The sequence below is a fragment of the Pongo pygmaeus genome, chromosome 6 (assembly GCF_028885625.2).
Source record: "Pongo pygmaeus isolate AG05252 chromosome 6, NHGRI_mPonPyg2-v2.0_pri, whole genome shotgun sequence".
NCBI lineage: Eukaryota > Metazoa > Chordata > Mammalia > Primates > Hominidae > Pongo > Pongo pygmaeus.
In genome coordinates this window covers 83075654-83082952 of record NC_072379.2, presented here as the reverse complement: position 1 = coordinate 83082952, position 7299 = coordinate 83075654, and the positions used below count along the sequence as shown (strand labels likewise).

General features: G+C 36.7%; 1 pseudogene; it reads left to right on the top strand.

Moving 5' to 3' along the window:
• Positions 1-5954: 5954 nt before the first annotated feature.
• Positions 5955-6499, top strand: LOC129040827 (ADP-ribosylation factor 1-like; annotated as a pseudogene).
• Positions 6500-7299: the final 800 nt, after the last annotated feature.

The window sequence follows — 7299 nt, the reverse complement described above, 5'->3', positions numbered from 1 at the left end:
ACTCAAATTTTTCACCATTCCATGTATGTCTGTGAATAACCCTGAAAACACCACAAGTATTGATTTTAGTGTTAAAAATAAATTTTATTGAATAGGCAAATTTGCAAATACAAAATCCATGAATAGTGAGCATTGAGTATAACTAGCAGGCTATTGGACATGAATCTTTCACCAATTCTCAAGTTCAATAATAATGTCCCTTACAGTTTTCAAGAGATTTAAATCAACAATAAATGCCTCAATATGGAGATGACATATATGAGTTCTACACATAATCACTGGACAAACCAATATGATCCCATCCAACCAAAAATGAGCTTAACATTTTGTTAAGGATTAAGGATATGTGACTATGTTTATGAAGAATATTGATCTGTAGTTTGCCTGTAATGTTTTTGTCTGGTTTTGGTACAAGGACAATGCTAGCCTCATAAAATGAGTTGATGAGAGCTCCCTCCTCTATTTTCTGAAAGAGATTTCTAGGATTAGAGTTATTGTTCCATTAAATATTTATTATATTTGCCATTGAAGCCCTCTGAGCCTGGTGTTTTCTTTGTGGGAAGGGTCTTATCACAAATTCAATTTATTTAAAAGGTACAAGGACAATCAGATTGTCTATTTCTTCTCAAGTCAGATTTGACATTTTATGTATTTCAACGCACTTACCCATTTAAGTTGATGAATTTATTGGCATAAAGTTGTTTGTATTACTCCCTTATTATTCTTCAAATATCTGTAATATATTCAGGTAATGTCTCCTCTTTCATTCCTAATATTGGTAATTTTTTCTGTTTTTTCAGATCGGTATGAATAGAATTCTATCAATTTTATTGTTCTTTTCAAAAAGATCTTTTGCTTTTACTTTATTATTTGTCTGTGTTGTATTTCATGGATTTCTGCTGTGAGCTTTACTATTGCATTTTTTTTTTTTTTTTTTTTTGAGACAGAGTCTCCCTCTGTCACCCAGGCTAGAGTGCAGTGGCACAATCTTGGCTCACTACAACCTCTGTCTGGTTCAAGAGACTTACCTGCCTCAGCCTCCTGAGTAGCTGGGATTACAGGCACCCGCAACCACACCTGACTAATTTTTGTGTTTTTAGTAGAGATGAGGTTTCACTATGTTAACCATGCTGGTCTCGAACTCCTGACCTCAAGTGACCTGCCTGCCTAAGCCTCCCAAATTGCTGGGATTACAGGCGTGAGCCACTGCGTCTGGCCTACTATTGCCTTTTGTCTACGTATTATGACTAACTTGCTTGCCTTTTTCTGGTTTCATAAGGTAAGAAATATAAGTTTCTTGACATTAAACCTATCATTTAGAAATGCTACTTTAATTGTACCTCCCAATTTTTAATACATTATATTTAAATTTTCATTTAGTTGAAAATATTACCCTATGGTTTCATTTTTGACTCATGAATCATTTCGAAGAGTATTGATTTCCACATATTTAGGAATTATCCATATATCTTTCTGTTACTGATTTTCAATTTAATTCTGTTATGATTAGAAGACATGCTCTGTGTGATTTCTGTCTTTAGAAATCCACTGAAACTTCAAGTTTTGTGGCCCAGCATATGGTGAATTTTCTATGTGTATATGAAGAAGAGTATATGTTCTGCCATTGTTTGGGAGAATGCTAATAAGTTTAACAGTATTGTTTGTCTTCTATATCCTCTTTGATTGTCTATTTACTTGTTCAATCAGTTAATGAGAGAAGAGTATTAAAACTTCTAACAAAATTATAGATTTCTGTATTCTGCCTTTCAATGTTGTCATTTCTTTACTTCTTATGTTTTGAAACTTTGATATTCATTGCATATACATTTAATATTCTATGTCTTCTTGGTGAATTTGCTCACTTACCATTATTACATGGTATATGCTATATGAAATTTGCTTTAATTATAAACACCCAAATAATTTAAAAGCCAAAGGTTGACATAAGATATAACATGCAAAGAATAAACATCAGAAATCTAGAGTAGTTATGGCAATTTCAGGCAGAATAGACCTCATAACAGAGAATATTATCAGAAATATCAAAATGTTGAAATTTATTTTAGCTCTTTAAAGACATCATTCCATTATCTTCTTGTCTCCATTTTTTTGAGAAGCCAACCATTTCCTATCACTGTAATGTGTATGTAATGTATCTCTTTTTCTTTGGCTGCCTTTAAACTTTCTAACTCTTGATGTGTCCAGGTATAGCATTCTCTGCATTCATTCTGTTTAATGCTTAATCAGCTTTTTGCCATCTGTGAGCTGATGTTTTAAACTAATCTGAAAAACGTTACGTTAGTTACTCTTTGAAACTTTTTGTTGCTATTTTCTGTCTTTTTTCTTTCTGGGACTTAAATTTTATGTGCTTATTATGTAATATGGTACTACAGGTCACTGAGGATCTTTAATTTTCTCTTTTTTTTCTTTTTTGTTTCACTTTGAAAAATTCTATTGACCTATCTTTATGGAAATGGATTTTTTTCTTTGAATTTTTTAAAAGGTTGATTTTATTCAGTTATGTTTTTATTTCAGATACTATATTTTTAATTTCCACTTGATTCTTTTTGAATTTTATATATTTCCAAAGATATCCTGTATCCTCATCTATTATACCCACCATCTCTGCAAATTTGTTAAAACAAATGTAACATTCCTACTTTAAAATCTTCTGTTAGTTTCAATATCTGGGTCCTCTGTAGGTCTGTTTCTATTGAGTATTATTTTTTCTTCTCACTATGTGTCCAAAGACTAGTAAGTTTTAAATTCTAAAGTATACATTATAGAACATGCTATAGATATTCTAGATTTTATCTTCCTCTGAAAAGTTCTGGGGTCTATCCTCGTGTGCAGTTATATTAAGACTGATCATCTTAATTCTGTTGAAGTTTGATTTTAGACTTTGTTAGGGAGGGTCTGTTTCCATTTTTCCCTTAATGCTAATGTATAAACTTTAGTTTTGGAATGTGGTCCTTATTCCTAAGGGTGACTGTTTGGGGTTTCAATGGAAAAATCAAGGTGTTTTCCAATTCCTTCTAACGTGATAGAACAACAATTCCAAACTCTGTCTCTCCAGCACTGGGAAATTTCCAAAATCTCTGACTGGCTCTTTCAGGCTTCCATTTCTTTATTTCTATTGAAAGTATTACTCCGGAAGTGTTGTTATGACCATACAAATTTCAGGTTTCATCCAAGGATTTGAAACTGTATGCAAATTTCGAGGTCCCCTGTTCTCTGAGCTATCCCATTCAATATCCAGCTTTTCTGTCACCCCCAAATCCTGACCTTTAACTCATCAGCTCAATAAAACTGCAACTTTCTGCTTAAGCTCCATTGCCCATGTGTAAGACAGACTAGGAGTTAGGGTCAGCAGAATAGTAGAGCAAATGTGGTTTTCACTTAGTATGCCTCCATTCTTTCAATGGTCACTCACCAATGCATTCAAAAATTGTTCTTTACATTTAGTCTGAAGTTTATACTTGTGATCAGGAAGACTAGTCTACTATAGCCACCTTACCATTACTAGAGGTCAAAAACTTCTATTACTTTATTTCTATTATGTTTTACAAAAGTATTGGTCTATGATTGGGTAGAAATTTTAAAAATCCTGGTCATTACAACAAATAGTTTGAGAAATCCTGCTTTTCTACTTCCCATAGGCAGTTATTTCCAGATCCAACTAGTTCCTACTGTCAGATATCATTGCATCTGCATATCAGAGACCCTGAGAACAAAGAATATGGACTTCTCGCCAGCTTACAAAAATAGGTTACATGACTGTTTTTGTGTCTGCTTGTTAATAAATGTTTTTAAGTTTGTTGGGATTTTGTCTGAGACTTACTTTCATTGTGATGCATTTTCCAGCAGCATGTTTGTAGAAGAGAAGAAATATATCACCCATTTATCTAGATCAGGCTCTCATACAGAATAGATGTTAATAAATATTTGAAAATGAATCAATATTTTTCTAAAAGGTACACTTCGCTTCTCTGCCTTAACTAAAACCTAGTTCTCTCTAGCTTCATCCACTGTTCTACCAAGTAGAGACTTTTTTTTCTCTTCTCACACCTCATTTAACTCAGGGTAGGGAGGAGTCATCCTTGAGCTTTATCACCACTGTGAACACAGGCAGTTCCTTTGAAGCTACAATGTTTACCTTCTCATTGTCTTCCAAGACTTACCACCTGTACCTCTTTCCTCATTTCTGCTGCTTGATCTGCAGACAATGCTAAGTCTGTGAAGACCAAGAAATTAGTCACAGGCATTCTCTAAACTTTAATAAAAGAAATTCAAGGGGATAATGTATCATCTTCATTGTTTTTGCTTTTCTCCCCCAATTCAAGAAGCTTGAACTCACTCAGCATGACTAAGTTTTTGTTTCATCCCTCCAAAGAGGAAAAATTCTACTAGTATGTCTGTCCTAAATGTCAAGAAGATGTCAAAAGTTCAGATTTTATTTCTTCCTTTTCATCGTCCCTGAATTACTAACACGAAGGTATTGTTTTACCGCTCGTTTTCTTATATCTTATCATCAAGTGTATGGTGAAAGTTGTGGAAGTAGAGACCCACAAGCAACTCCAGACTTTGTGAGACTCAGTTGTTTCTAGACATTTGGGCACATATATCTGAAAGAAGTGCCATTCCACATGCCTGACTTTTTTATTTTTTGAGACAAGATCTCTCTCTGTCACCCAGGCTGGAGAGCAGTGGCACCATCAGGGCTCAGTGCAGCCTTGACCTTCTGGACTCAAGCAATCCTCCCACCTCAGCCTCCCAAGTAGCTGGGACTACAGGCATGTCCCACCATGCCAACACATGCCTAATTTTTAAAAATTGACAATGTTGAAAAAATCAAAGTATCAAAGAAAAAGTTCCTCATCTGCCCATTTCTATATTTCCATCCATTTTCTTTTTCTATCTTTCTCCCCTGTTAAAACTAATTAACTTTTCTAAGACTTCATGGGCAACCTCCATTCATGCTCAAATTTACATACACCCTTGCCTTTCCTTCTCCAGTTACAGGCCCTTTTCTCCATGGTATATCTGCATTCTCTCCCTCATTACTCATTCTACTTGGATTTGTCAGGGAAAAACACCATATTAGCTGAAATATGAAGAATTAGTTGGTCTTCTGTGAATGAGGAAGGCAATGAAAGGGTGTTTGAAGAAAAAGAACAGCATATATATAGAAAGAACATAAAAGACATTATTTATATTTGGGGAAATAAATTATAATCTATTGTGCTAAGAATATGGAGTGGGTAGGTTATCCAATATGTTGGCACACAAATTCATAGTACTTTTGTTCATAGTACATTTCTATAATTCTTTTTGATTCTGTAAATTCAGTAGTAATATTCCCTCTTGTATTTCTAATTTTGGTCTTCTTGTTTTTTTTCGTAGTCAGTCTAGCTAAAGGTTTCTTAATTTTGTTTATATTTTTAAAGAACCAGCTCTTGGTTTTATTAATTTTGTTTCTTATTTTCTATTTTATCTATTTCTACTCTATTATTTTCTTCTTTCTGCTAGCTTTGGATTTAATTTGAACATTTTTTCCTAGTTTCTTAAGGTGTAAATCTAGATTGTTGATTTGAGATATTTTTAATGTAAACATTTATAACTATATATTTCTCTCAGCACTGCTTTCACTGCATTCTATAAATTATGGTGTGCTATGTTTTCACTTTCACTTGTCACAAAATATTTTCTGATTTCCCTGGCTATTAATTTTTTGATGCATTGGTTATTTTAGAGTGTTTTATAATTTCCACATATTCATGAATTTTCCAGTTTTCCCTCTGCTATTGATCTCTTGCTTCATTCCATTGTGATAGAAAAAGGTACTTTGCATGATTTTCATGTTTAAAATGTATTAGGGAGCAAAATCAACACTTAGCTCAGAGCAGCAGTCACTGAGGTGTCCCCGGCCAGCATCCTTCCACCTGTCCACAAGCATGGGGAGCATCTTTGTCAACCTCTTCGAAAGCCTTTTTGGCAAAAAAGAAATGCACGTCCTCATCATGGTCCTCAGTGCTGCAGGGAAAACAACAATCCTGTATAAGCTGAAGCTGAGTGACATCATGACCACCATCCCTACCACAGGCTTCAATGTGGAAACCATGGGGTACAGGAACATCAGCTTAACCATGTGGAACATGGGCAGCCAAGAAAACATCTGGCCTCTGTGGCACCACTACTTCCAGAATACACAAGGACTGATCTTCGTAGTGGACAGCAATGATAGAGAGTGTGGAAAGGAGGCCTGGGAGGAGCTCTTAAGGATGCTGGCTGAGGATGAGCTCTGGGTGCAGTCCTCCTGGTGTTTGCCAACAAGCAGGGCCTCCCCAATGCCAGGAAGGCAGCCAAGATCACAGACAAGCTGGGGCTGCACTACCTGTGCCACAGGAACTGGTGCATTTAGGCCACCTGTGCCATTAGTGGAGACAGGCTCTGTGAAGGACTGGACTGGCTGTCCAATCAACTCTGGAACCAGAAGTGAATGCAACACCCTCTCGCTCTCATTGCTCCTCTTCCCCTTCACTTTATCCTCATGTGGCAAATGTGCAGCTCTGTGGTGTGAGTGCCAGAACCTGCCTCTCTGGTTTGGTCACCATGTGCGTCACACTGTGCTGTAAATGTGGCAGACATAGCCTGTGGCCAGACTTTTTATTTAATGTAAATAGTTTTTGTTTCCAGTGAGGCAGTTTCTGCTACTCCTATGCAATATTACTCAGGTTTTCTGTTTGTTTGTTTTACCGTAAAAAGAAAAATCAACTCATTCTTCAGTGCTGAGAGGGGACATAGGCTCATGGGTACCTGGCCTCTGAGAGTTGCCAATTTGGGAGAGCTGGGGATGCCTCTAACTTCAGAGCTGTGTTGATACCCGTTTTGCTGGTTGGTTTTTAACCCAAACTCAGTGCATTTTTTAAAAATAGTTTAAAATGTACGTCAAGGACACTTGAACACACAGAAGAGAGACTTTGCTTAGCATGGGTTTGCAGTTATGGCCTGGATGCTAGTCACCAGCTTGGCTATTCCCTTCAGGAACACGAGGTGGTGGCACAGCAAGACTGCCAACAATTCTGCATGGTCACAATAGAGATGTCTGTGACGCACTTGTCCTTAGATCACCCTGCATCTCATAGCCTTGTGCTTGTCCCTGTGCTCCCATGGTTCTTAAGGGCTAGTCTTAGAGCCCATGGCTGTCTCATTCTCCCCCAGGCCACCTCCCTACCCACCTGCCTGCCTGCAGCCTGCTCAGAGGACATAGGGCCCTACTGTCCCTTGGTCAGCATGTGG